Here is a 14133-nt window from a genome sequence, read left to right as displayed (position 1 = left end):
CAAATTATCATGGTACATTTAAATATATTTAATGGACAAACTACTGAAAGTAAGATGCATATGTAAAAATTTCTTTTAAATCAAAGAGAACATTCCATTTTCAGGATTTCTTTCTTTATTGGAGTAGGTGTCAGAACTGATCTCTAGGAAATTATAAATGTATATTTTTGAATTTTAATTAGGTATGTCCATACAGCATAAAAACAACAGTTTTAGGGCTATAGGACTCAGGATCTCATAAGCATGAAGTTCATCCACTCTGAAATTGATATATATTTTAGTATAGTAAGTTCTCAGACTTTATGACCTGAGTATACCACATCTAAAATTGAAAAAATGTACTTGGTGCATTGCCTTTGTGTAGTTATAATAGATTCTTGTTCTACCGTGCTTATCTTGTGACTGGTCCATGCGCCACGAGTGGTAAACATACCACAGTTTGGAAACCACTAGAATCTTATATGTACTTCCTGCACTTTCATGAAACTGTTCAAAATCATTGATAATTAATATCACAAATAATTTAAGTACAGTATACAGGGATGGGTCAATTGAGAATGAAATTTGTTAAACACCATACATGTTAGTACTATTTCCTCAGTCTCAGTAATCAAGTTGCAAATAAGGCAAGTCTTTTATTGGTTCTGTAGGTGGAATTTTGCCAGGTATGGAAATGAGGACTCTAAAATTCTCAAATTGCAGTCTCAATAGTAGAACTTCCTGCAGCTTCATTTGTGTCACTGCACTGTGCAGTCTTCTCATTACACAGGAGAGCATGTTACTTTCCTGATGTCTGCTATAAATGGATAAAATTCAGAGATTCCAATGCCAGAAGGGACCATTGTGATCATCCAGTCTAACCTCCTGTATGACACAGGCCATAGAACTTCCCCAAACTAATTCCTAGAGCACATCTTCTAGGGAAAAAATGCAGTCTGGACTGAAAATTTGCCATTACACCATGACCTTTGGTAAATTGTTCCAGTGGTTAATTACCCTCACTGCTCCATTATCAACTTTTTGGTTTCCCCTGGAGGTACTTATGGATTGTAATCAAACCACCCCTTAACCTTCTGGGTTTTTTAAGTTAAATAGATTGAGCTCCTTGAAGTCTGTCACTGAAAGTGAGGTTTTCTAATCCTTCAGTCATTCTTGGGGTACTTCTCTGAACCCTCTCCAATTTATCAACATCCTTCTTGAATTTGGGCACCAGAACTGGACACAGTGTTCCAGCAGCAGTCACACCAGTGCCCAATACAGAGGTAAAATAATCTCTCTGTTCCTACTCTATATTCTCCTGTTTGTGCATCCACATTAGCTCTTTTGGCCTGAGCATCGAACTGGGAGCTCATATTCAACTGATTATCCACCACAACCCCCAAATCTTTTTCAGAATCACTGCTTCTCCCATCCTGTAAATTTGACCTTTATTCTTTGTTCCTAGGTCTGTAGATTTACAATTAGCCATATTAAAATGCATAGTTAGCTAGGTACACTGGGCACAAGCAATCACTCTGTATCAGTAACCTGTCCTCATTATTTACCACTTCCCCAATTTGGGTCATCTGCAAACTTTATTGATTATCCTTATTGCGGTCCTCACGTGATGGGGTTGGGACTCACCACCACAGCACCTCCTGCTCGCTCATCAGGGAATTAGCTTAGTCCAGTGTGGAGCACCCTCCACTGGTGGTGTCCCGTCCGTCTCTTGCCCTCCCTTGGCGCCTAGACCCACGTTGCTCCCTTCTTGCGGTGTCCTCTTTAAGACACTACCCCCTCCAGCAGTGCCCCTTAGTCCTTGCTCACCCCCTTCCAGGGGAGGGGGAGAGGGAGGGGAAAGGGAAGGTTATCAGCAGTCTTTCACTTCACCCAGCTGCAGCAGCCACCCACACCCCAAAGTCTAACCCCTTGTGCCAGGGGTCTAGTGCAGTCACCTGTCACCATGTCCAATGGCTGGGTGTATGTGTAAGGGGGGGGGACCCAGGCCCACCCTCTACTCTGGGTCCCAACCCAGGAACCCTATAGCAGCAGACTTCCTGCCCTCCTCTCCCCTTGTCCCCCTCTCTCCCTTGGCCGCTTCCCCTTCGGCCTCTTTGCACCGGCTAGGCCCTTCCCTCAGAGTCTGCGGTGCGGGTGCGCCTCTCACAGGAGACAGACTTTCACCCTCTGAAGGCCTAGGAGAGACTGACTACTCCCTTCCCTACAGCCTTTATATAGGGCTGAGCCTGGCCTTGATTGGCTGCCTCTTACTCAGCCTCTGATTGGCTCCCTAGCAGGCCTTCTCTGATTAGCTGCCCACCTGCACAGCCTCTCTGGCCTGCTGACACCCCATCTAGTATAGGAGTGGAGCAGCCACCCCACTACATGGGGTTATTGTATACTAAAAGAAATAATAATTGGAACAACACTTTCTGCAAAAGGAAATAGCTACAGAAAACTGATCTGATCTTTCCTTGGTTTTAAAAATATTTCAGTTCTGGAGGCCATAAGTAAGGATTCTATGGAACATTAGCGATACTCTGTGGGCTTCCACTTAAGTAAAGGAGTTCTACAGCACAGAGCATCGCTGCTCTTAAATTAATGCAATCCTGTGCTCTTTTGGCTTCTGATCTGATTTTGTTTATATGGTACTTTGATGGGGTTAAGAAGCTGCTCTGGGCTCAGCCAGTTCCACCCTGCCCCACCTGCAAGGCATGCACAGGCTGCAAGAAGAGTTTTTTTTTTTTGAAGCAGAAAAGAATTTTATTTGTGTAACACTTATAAAAATCACCAAAGAGGATAAAGCAAAACTATGCAACAAAACAAAGCAAACAGAAGGTATGACACAGCAGCCTTCAGGAGGGAGAAGTGTTCAGGCTAGCCTGGGCCCAGAGCAGGGGGGCTTTCTCGACACTCGTGGTCTTCCACCCCCTCGAGTTACCTAGTGGCCTAGAGCGGGGGGGGGCTTCCTCGACACTCGTGGTCTTCCACCCCCTCGAGTTACCTAGTGCCATGCCCAGTGTCATCGATTATTCCTCTCCTGAGAGTGCCCGACAAGATGGGCACGGCTGCGGGGTGGGCGATTTGGGGGTGGGGGGGTGTACACCCATGTGTTATAGGACCCCTCCTAGGTGACAGTGATGATGGTATCCACAGCGGCAATGGCTGGGGCCTCTCGCTCTTCCCCTCAATCAAAGGGTCAGACGGAGGGAACCGGACGGGGTCACCGAGCAGAGAACCTCGAACAGCGCCCACCGCTCCTTGAAGGTGTCAAGGGAGTCAGTGGATGCCACCCAGAGGAACTCCGCCCGGATACGTAAACGTACTGAGGATCGGAAGACAGCCCTACAATCGCAGGATGCTTCATTAGCCAACCTCCCCTCTCTGGTTTTATAAATGGCTGTTTTAGCTAGGGCTAGGAGGAGGTTAACCAGGAGATCTCGCGATTTTGTGGGGCCCGGATGGGGAGTGTGTAGATAAAAAGGTGAGGGGAAAAGTGGAGCCAAAAGCATAATAAAATATTCATGAGGAGCCAGAAAAGGGGCTGCAATCTGGCACACTCTAAATATACGTGCGCCAGGGTTTTCCTCACGTTGCAAAAAGGGCAAGTATCCGGGATGGGGGTGAAACACGTCAAACTGCAGGAAGAGGTTTTTTTTTGAAGCAGAAAAGAAATTTTATTTGTGTAACAATTACAAAGAATCACCAAAAAGGATAAAGCAAAACTATGCAACAAAACAAAAGCAAACAGAAGGTATGACACAGCAGCCTTCAGGAGGGAGAAGTGTTCAGGCTAGCCTGGGCCCAGAGCGGGGTGCTTCCTCGACACTCATGGTCTTCCACCCTCCTGAGTTACCTGGTGGCCTAGAGTGGTGGGGCTTCCTCGACACTCGTGGTCTTCCAACCCCTCGAGTTACCTAGTGCCACGCCCAGTGTCATCGATTATTCCTCTCCTGAGAGTGCCCGACAAGATGGGCACAGCTGCGGGGTGGGCGGTTTGGGATGGGGGGGATTACACCCACGTGTTATAGGACCCCTCCTAGGTGACAATGATGATGGTATCCACAGCGGCAACGGCTGGGGCTGGGGTCTCTCGCTCTTCCCCTCAATCAAAGGGTCAGACGGAGGGAACCGGACGGGGTCACCGAGCAGAGAACCTCGGACAGCGCCCACCGCTCCTCGAAGGTGTCAAGGAAGTCGGTGGACGCCGCCCAGAGGAACTCCACCCGGATATGTGAATGTACTGAGGATCGGAAGACGGCTCTACAATCGCAGGACGCTTCATTAGCCAACCTCCCCTCTCTGGCTTTATAAATGGCTGTTTTAGCTAGGGCTAGGAGGAGGTTAACCAGGAGATCTCATGATTTTGTGGGGCCCAGATGGGGAGTGTGTAGATAAAAAGGTGAGGGGAAAAGTGGAGCCAAAAGCATAATAAAATATTCGTGAGGAGACGGAAAAGGGGCTGCAATGTGGCACACTCTAAATATACGTGCGCCAGGGTTTCCCTCACGTTGCAAAAAGGGCAAGTATCCGGGATGGGGGTGAAACGCGTCAAACTGCAGGAAGAGTTAAAAGGGAGAAGAACAGCTCACTTGTTAGCAGATTAGGGAGGAGCACAATAAACACAACCCTCAGCTCCTGAGGAAAGGGCTGACCTGAAGGCAGGAGCTTCCCAGACAACCACTCCCTGAAGACCCCTCCCTGAGGAAAGGGAGGGCCAGATCCCAATGCAGCCTGAGCGGGAGTCATTCCCCTCTGTCTCTTATTAACTCTGTTTATTTGTGTTTGTTTCCCTTGCTGTTTGTTTATAGAATACCCTGAGAGGGGAGACTCTTTGAAGTGACCTGGCTGGAGGGCCAAGTCACAGGAAGAGGCAGAGCACTGCAGAGGTGGGGCAGCCAGTGGCAGCAGACTCCAGCAGAGAGAGAACTTCCTTGCCATGCCCGGCCTTGAAGAGGCACTTCTGGTGAGTTGATCCCATCACAAGCACCCATCACCAGAGTATCTGAGTACCTGTTGGGAAAAAAGAGATACACAATCACCTGAGGCTTCCCCTCTTGCTAACCTTGAATCCTGGATCCTGCAGAGATCTGGGGAATTGTCATAAAGGTGGTCGACCCCCTATTCTGCATGGAGAGGGAGAGAGCCCAACCTGCTGATTGGGTCCATAGTTTTAAAAAATAATTCTTATTATCAAAAGAAAGGTAAATAAACAGGTGGACAGACCTACATTTAGTGACACTATTGGGACAAAAAATCAGTGTCAGAATTGTAGCTATCCGAAGACAGTGATTTCCACGTGAAAGGGGTATGTGAATGGGGTGAGATTCTCCAGCATGCCGCCTTGTGTCTCGACTGCTGCATACTGCACCCCCAGCCCCGCCCCCTTTTCTCCTAGAGTTCTTTCAATCAATTATAAAACTTAGATTGGGTCAAGATCATGCACCACCTTTGTGGGATCTGATGTATGAAGTTTTCTGCAAAGACCTATTTGCTTTGTTAGTTGCCCCAGGTCACTCCCCAAAGGGTATGTCTATACTGCACACAACTGGTGGGGGCATGGAGGGTACTTGCAGTAAAAAGCAGGCTGAATGCCTCCTGTGGTGTGTAGCTACATGTGCCAGTGAAAGGCTCTGGCAGTGAGGAAAGGCCCCAGTAGCAGGGAGCTTACGGGGCCTTTCCCTGCTACTGTTCCCCGGCCAGAGCCTTTTCTTCACAGCAGGGAAAGGCTCCAGCAGCAGGGATGTAGCATTGCACTACACAGCTAAAATAGCAGTGTGGAGGGGGGGAGGTATTTCTTGGGTGAGTAGAGAGCTGTGTAGGGTACATTATCTAAGGTTCTGACATGTCTTTACTCACCTAAGCAATGCCTCACTGCCTCCACTGTTATTTGTACCAGTGCTGGGGGGTAGGGGATGTGCAGTGCCTGTACTCTACACATCACTGTAAGGAATGTGTGCAGTGCAGATGTACCCTAAGAGTCCTGCATTCTGTCCTGGTTCAGGAGATATCCACGCCTCAGTATCCTTCCTGGAGCCAGGGCCGGCTCCAGCTTTTTTGCCGCCTAAAAGCGGCAAAGAAAAAAAAAAGAAGCAGGAACAGCCACCGAAGAGGGAGAGGGAGTGAAGGGCCTGCCGCCAAAGATGCGGACGTGCTGCCCCAATCACGGACAGAGTGCTGCCCGTTTCTACTGGTCGCCCCAGGCACCTGCTTCCTTCACTGGTGCCTGGAGCCAGCCCTGCCTGGAGCTGAGGTTGTGCTTTAAATAGCCACTCTCTCTCCTTGTAGCAGAAGCCCTAGCCCTCCTCCTTAGGGTCTGGGGCATTAGCCAGCTTCTCCCTCAGCAGGCAGCTTTTTCCTTGATTAATCTTCAGGCTAGGAGGATCCAGCAGGAAGCCACCTCCTGCTGGTGTTTACTCTCCCTGCTAACTCAAGGGCCTGCAGGAGTCTTCCTAGTCCCTGCAGTGTCTGCAGGCTCTGTCCTGCTATGGAGGAGGAGGCAGCTGGTCCCCTTCTCCCAAATCATTGCTGGGTGGTTGGGGGAGCCTTGCCCTGCCCTTTCTGCATGACTCCTGGTCCTGAGCCCTTAAAGATACAGTGACAGAATTCACACCTCAGCCCCAGCATTGTTCTTTCCTGGGATCACTTCCTTTAAAAGGCCATTCCACATGGCAGGGTGGGTTGCTGGCGAGTAGACTCTACTACCTTTAAGGGGGAGTCAGGCAGACCATCCCATCACAGAGCACACCCACTGGAAACATTGCCTCCACCCCATAGCGTTTAACTTACAGCAAACAAGATGTGTAATTTGCAAGATCCTGTTCTAAAATCTTCAACTTTTTAAATATCCCTTTTTAAAAAAAAAGGTTTTTTTTAATTTCATGCAGAAGCTGATATTTAATCATATTTTATATATTCACTTCAGCCTCCTGTAGGCTGTAATTTTTCCACAGCACATGACAAGCTCTGGAGTATCCTAGAGCTGTCATCCACCTATGCAGTACAAGAACATCTGAACCTAAGAATTGTAAAGGCTGTAACATTTTCCTGTGCAGACACAGAAGTAGTAAGTACAGAAGACATCATAGGAGAAATGGGGATAGCAGCAACCTCTAGTTTGGCACATTTCCTTTTACTTGCCATTTTGAGTATGTGCCTTCACAAGGATTATAATTAGAGAAAAATACCTGAGCAGGTTAGTCATTCAGATTCTTTACCTTTTTTTTAAATTAAAACCATGATAATACTTACAGCTATTATTCTGCTATCTGGAAAAATGAAAAGTGGCACTTTAATCACTTTACAGTGAAGTTCCTGCTTAAAAGTTGACCTACAATAGAAAAATAAAGTAGTTCTTCTGCCTTTAGCTTTTTAGCAATACATAAAATAATTCCTGAAAGGCTTTTTGTTTAAAAAAGAGGGAGTGGGAGGTAGGAAGGGGATGGGACATGAATAGGTTTCTCTTTGTTTTGTGTAATTTAGAAAACTTTATGATGAATTAAGAACAAGTGAAAAAAACATTTTAGGGCAAGGCCAGTAGGAGAGGAGTAGAGATATGGGTTGCCACAGTTTACACTACTCAACACTGGGGCACCTCCTTTTGGTTGCATCTGGGGAAATAGCTCCACCAAGTCTGACATCCCTTCCTATCTCTCATTTGCACCATAGGCCCTCTCGTGCTCAAGGAGTTAGTGCTTCCCCTTTGTGAGTTAGGATCCTTCCTCTTGGAGGGCTTGGCCCTCTGGCAGTCACTGTAATTTTCCCCTTCCATGGAATCAAACTATCCCTGGACTGACTGGGTATCATTCAGAGCAGTCGGCCAATTCAAGGCTATGCCACTTTGTCAGGGGCTGGTAGGGGAACCTGGTCCTGCCTACTATACCAGGCTCCAGTGCAGCAACCGTACAATCAGCAGCTAAAGTCTGCTCCCTCCCAAACCTTGCTGTTACTTCCCTCGACTACTTCCTACTCTGTCTCTATCAGGCTGCCTGATAGACCACCCTTCTGGGTAAAACCCTTCTCTCGGGAATCAGGATCAGAGAGCTTCTATTCTCCCCCAAGTTTCCACCCTTCTCTCTAAACCCAGACAGTGCCTGTAGACTCCCACACTGAAGCCCTTTCTGTTCTCACTTCCTGGCTTTATACAAGCCCCTAGCTATTCTTGCTCAGCTGGGCTCCATCTTTAATCAGTGCTTGCTCATAAAGCCTAACTCTCCATGTGGTGTGGCCTATTGGATTACTTACCCCCTCCTGGGCCACATTAACCCTCTTCTGGGATAGCGTGGGGTGAACACCCCATCACGTGGGCTTATTGCATAATCATAATAAATCATGTCTGAGAATTTTTTATCACTGATTTTACCTTATTGGAATTTTTTGTTGTGATGTTAAGTTATTCTTTGACTTTTTATTGTGAGAGTGAACTCACATACACACTTGTGAAGAGAGTGTGTCAGTGGAATAGAATGTTGTTCGAGTATAGTGGAGCTCCATGGTGCTAAGGTGTTTACTTTCAAAGTAGGAAACAATCATATTGTGGTAACATCCTCCTACAATGCCTGTATTTATATTATACCAAATGACTTCTTTAGGTGTAATCATTTTGTCAGGTGTAGGTGCAATAGGCTGACAATTACGCACTCTGCCATCATAGATTTGATCCATTCTGAACAACTTGGACAACAGACCAATTGTATACTTCAGCCAATCAGATACCAGTTTATACATAAAAATACAAGTTTGTAGCTTTCAAAAATATCAGTAGGCTACTTTCTGATTGGCTGGAGTTTGCAGTACACTAAGGTCTCAATTTTCAGAATTGGGTGCCTGTAACTGGGCATCTTAATCCATATTTAAATAGGCGACTTCAGGAGGAACATTGTATTTTTCGAAACCAGGCCACTTATTTAGAAGCCTAATTTTAGTTGCCTATCTTCAATCGCTCAGCTTTGAAAATGTTGGCCTTTTGTTAGGCCCATAATGACAACCAGCCAACATTATGATTTGTCGGCATGGGGTACATTTAGTATATGGCACAGTCACATGCTCAGTGGAGCACACTTTTCATATGAGATTTATTAGACAAATTCAAGTTTATAAGTAAAAATATATATAGTGTGCTGAAATACAACTATTTTGCATGTATTTATTTTTAATTCACTTTCCAACATTTTTCTTTCCCTTCTGCAGAAGAGAAGTTATTCAGTTTGGAATTATTATGTTTCCATCGAAAAAGAATAAAGGCATCTTATAAAACTTGAATAGCATTATTTTTATAATAGAATAACTAAACTGTTTTAGATCAATTTATGTGATCAATGCATATAAAATCTTGAAATCAGATGTATTTTTGTCCTTCCTTTCTCAGTATAAATATGGTGCCATTTTTAAAGTGTTGCCCGTTGTGTTGCTATTTCTTTGGGCTGTTTTCCATATATTTTCCAGCCCAATGGAAAATTTTTGAAAGTCTTTCAAAGGTGAGTCAGAACTTGATGCTCATGATATTACTCTGATGGGAAGTTCTTGAAGGGAAAACTAGCAAACAAAACACAATTCCTAGCCTGAGCTCTTTCTCAATTCAGGTTGAACCTACTGCCACAAGTACATTCCCTCCTTTTGTCACCCATAGTCTCTCACTAGATCTCCTTGGATATCGTTAACAGTAACCGTATACTGAGTGTAGAAAACTGAAGAGGCAAAAGATGCACTCTATAGTAGACTGCATGCCTTAGTCATAATAAACGGAAGCCAATTGCATATGATGTGACATTTGCTAGGGAGGAAAGCAGCTGCAGATACACAAAGCACAAAACTCACTTAAAAGATAATGTTTCAGGGTTAGATGGGAAACAGGTGGCAACTGTTTGATACAGTACTGACTATTAAAAGTATTTTTTAAAAGCCTCTTCTGGATGACTTAGTTCTTTTTCTTTCTTTCTATAGAAGATTATGACTCAACCACAGCTTTAGATAAACGAGCAAACTTTTGGCTGATATCCATAGTCAAAACTTACTGTGTCCCCACAGCAACTAGATACCCGCAGCTGGCCCATGCTAGCCAACTTGGGCTGCTGGACTATTGCATTGCTGTGTAGACTTCCACACTCAGGCTGGACTCTGGGCTCTAGGACCCTGTGAGGTGAGAGGGTCCCAGAGCTTGGGCTCCAGCCCGAGCATGGAAGTATACACTATAATGAAACAGCCCCTTAACCTGAACCCCTTAGCCTGAGTCAGCCGGCATGGACCAGCCACTGGTGTTTCTTTGCTGTGTAGACCTACCCAGAGTGTACAACAACTACATATTAGAGAGACATGGTGGGTGAGGTAATATACTTTATTGGACCAGCTTCCGTTGGTGCCAGAGAAAGCCTTCTAGCTACACAGACCTGAAGAATAGCTCTAAACTTGAAAGCTTGTCTCTGTCACCAACAGAAGTTGATCCAATAAAAAGACATTTACCCTCCCCCTAGCTTGTTTCTCTAATATCCTGAGAACAACATAGCTACAACAACACTGCATACAACAACCACCACAGTTTCATTAGTTGATCAAAAATAGAAGTTGGAAGCATTTGTAAAGTAGGATTTTCAGTCTTTAGAAACAATGCAGATCTGTTTTAGAATTGCAAGAAGGAACTACAAGATGTATGTTAGCTGCACGTATCAGCTAGGTGAAATAACTTGTGGCAAAATCTTGGCCCCAGTGAAGTCAATGGCAAAGCTGCCACTGACTTCACTGGGACCAGAATTTCACCCTTCCTCTTCATTCATCCTGGTGCCTGACAAGGCACCAACAGCACGTTATTGTAGGAGAGAAACGTTGCCTTGTTACCAAAGTATGGATTGGGAACACTCTGTTGCTCAGTTCTCTCTCTATATCACTGTGTAGTTATAGTCACTACAAAATACTCAATAGTACTGCTTGTGCACTTTGAAAAAGTAAAATCAATTATCATTTGTGTCATTTGAAATGCATTCCAAATTCACTGATGGCTTAGAATGCTCAAGTTGCTATAGTTATCTTTTTTAAGACATTTAAGTCCTATATTTCTAGAAGATGGAAGACATATGCTTCGATATAAAAGGGTTGATTTCCTTTTGGTTATAGGGTATAACTTATGCTAATAAGAAATGTGTGCCTTGACGCTTTTTCATGCCACAGTTTGTCAGGCAGTGAATCCAATTGGTGTGCTTTTAAAAAAAAAAAAACTGAAAAAATCTTTAATATCTTATTTGTCTCTAGCTTTCAAATTTAAGTTTCCCATTCTCATTTATCATGCAGTCTTTAATAATAATATTGACATTTTGCATATTGGTTTAAAAAACTGCCAAGAGTGCATATATATTTTAATGTCGAGCATGAAATGTTTTCATACATTGGAACATTTGATTTTACAGATCAGTATTATCAGCTTGAGCAGTTTCTGACAAGCTATTAATCTTTGAAATACTTGGTCCAATGCAAAGATGGACTGTCAGCCAGGAATTGGTACCCTTGCTTCAAAGTCTCCCTCAGACAGAAATAGAACATCATTGTCTACATTTATCATCTCCCCCGCCCCCCTGCACCTTCCTTTATTACACAAGGTAAGTTTGAGTAAATGAACTGAAGTTAGGCTACATGTTGGGTCAGCTCAGTTAAAAGCACCTAGACAATATAAGCAAGACTCAAAACAGGTTATTGTGACAGGTTTGAGGTCCTTTGGCTTGTCACCTGATTTGTGGGGATGCCACTGAGTCAGCCTATTCTGCCAGTCTGCGTCCCCTTTACCTGGCCTTGCTGGGTTAGGCTCACAAGCTTCTTCCAGTCAAGCACACAGGCAATGACACACCCAGCTGCACAGAGACAGAGATCTGCTCTGGAAAGATTCAGCCTTAGGGGCTTGCTCCTATACTCCGGTGCCCACTCCCTTTGACGGGTACAAACCCAAAGGTTTTATAAAATTCACCTCCACCCACAATGTGGAGGGAGATATGCACAACTTCTTGCCCCCACCCCGAGTTAGAAATTACATAAACTGGGTTATATTATAAATAAGAAGTAAGTTTATTAACTACCCAAGGTGAATTTTAAGTGAATATAAGAGATAACAGGCAGAACAAAGCAGATTATTGACCAAATAAAGCAATATGCATGCTAAGCTCGATATACTTGAGAAACAGGTTACAAAATGTAATTTCTTACCGTAATTATTATTTTAGGCAGATTGCAAAGTTTCTGTGGTTCAGAGTTCCAGTTATATTTCTTTTCAGTCTGGATCCCTGTCTCAGTCTGGATTCCCCCCTGCCTTCACTTCAGGTGGCTTTAGTAGTCTCTCTGCTTGGGCACATGGGCCACGGAGAGGAGGAGTCCCATTTGCCTTCCTCCCACCCTTAAATAGGATTTACATAAGGCGGGAATCCTTTATTTCCCAAACTTGACCTCCCTTCCCTTCCAGTAGAAAGTTACAAGAAGTCCCAGGTAATGTTTCGTATCAGATGACAGGACCACCTGACTTGGTAGTATCAGTGTCCATGAGTCAGTGGCAGTATGGAGTTTCCGCAGGAAGGCCAAGCCTTTTCACCCAAAGTAGCATAGTTGAAATACAAATGCATAGTCAATATTCCTAACTTCAGATACAGAAATGATACAGGGCATACAAAGTAGATAATGACAATCAGTAAATTCTAACCTTTTCAATGATATCTTACAAGACCCATCTTGTATATAGTACATCTCGGTTATGCCATATTCATATCATAATCATATTTTCCTAAAGAATATGGGTGAAACATCACAGTTATGCATTACTGTATTTGTTCAAACAGTGTAATATTTATTCCTGTCACATTTGTCACAAACGTCAGCTTTTTGAAACTCTCATTCATGCTTCAACTCTGGAAATTTCTAATAATACATGGAATGTATTTGTGGGATACCTATTTATTATTATTAATTTATTTATATCACAGGAGTCCCTAGAGGCCACAACTGAAAGCAAGGCCCCTATTCTCCTAGGCAGTGGACAAACACATAATAAGACTACCCCTATCTTGAAGAATTTAAATTATTATTATAATTAACAGATATTATTAATCTTTATTTAGATAGCACACACACAATGTTCTAGGCTCTGTACAGACATCCAGAAGACAGTCCTTGCCTGCCATAATATCTCTGAATTGTTTTTATCACTCTTTCTCCCCAAAGCATAGTTTTAAAATCTATAAAACCTCTAAGTGCTGAAGAATCCCATATAGTGGGAGCTGTGAAATCCTGCCAAACCAGCTTATAGGTTACAATAGCTCCCACAATAGGCTAGTTCCAAACATTTAAGAAGATGTAGTTCCTGCTCCAGAGAGGTCACAAACTAAACCTGCTATTCTTCAGAAATATCTTCTTAGCTAAGTCCTCACTGCTTCTGTTAAATGTATTTAAAAGCTCTGAAAGCTCCCAAGTTTAAACAGGCTTTTATTCACCCATACATATTAAACAGCCATTATTTCTCACTACTCAGAAAGAAACTTAGCATCATTTTTTTAAATAAAGTGATGGCATGATACATATAATTTTATACATATCCATGAGAGTTCTAAAAATAAAACACTTAGTTACTGAAGGTCTTATTTCCTCAGGAACTAAGGCAAAGGGAGACTAGGGGCTTTCCCAAGATCATGCAGGGAGCCAGAATTCAACCCAGATTTCCTGAGTCCTAGTCCAGTGCCTGAATCAGAAGCACATCATCCTTCTTTCTATCTGACAAGGCTGACTTGGTCTGGAAAAGCAGCAGAGTTAGAATTGCAATCTAAATTCTAGTTTTTCCTGGAGTTTCAGAGAGGGCTGGAAATATCATAGAAGGGGAAACTGCATCCAGGTGCACCTCTTGACCCCTGTGGTCCCTGTACTTCATAAGAACGGCCATACTGGATCAGACCAAAAGTCCATCTAGCCCAGTAGCCTGTCTTCCGACAGTGGCCAATGTCAGGTGTCCCAGAAGGAATGAACAGAACAAGTAGTCATCGATTAATGCATCCCCTGTTGCTCTGGTGAACAGAGGCTAGGGACACCATCCCTCTCCATCCTGCTAATAGCCATTGATGGATCTATCCTCCTTGAATTTATCTAGTTCTTTTTTGAACCCTGTTATGGTCTTGGCCTTCACAACATCCTCTGGCA

Source organism: Eretmochelys imbricata, chromosome 3, assembly GCF_965152235.1.
Source record: "Eretmochelys imbricata isolate rEreImb1 chromosome 3, rEreImb1.hap1, whole genome shotgun sequence".
Lineage (NCBI taxonomy): Eukaryota > Metazoa > Chordata > Testudines > Cheloniidae > Eretmochelys > Eretmochelys imbricata.
Note: the sequence above shows the minus strand (reverse complement) of the source record.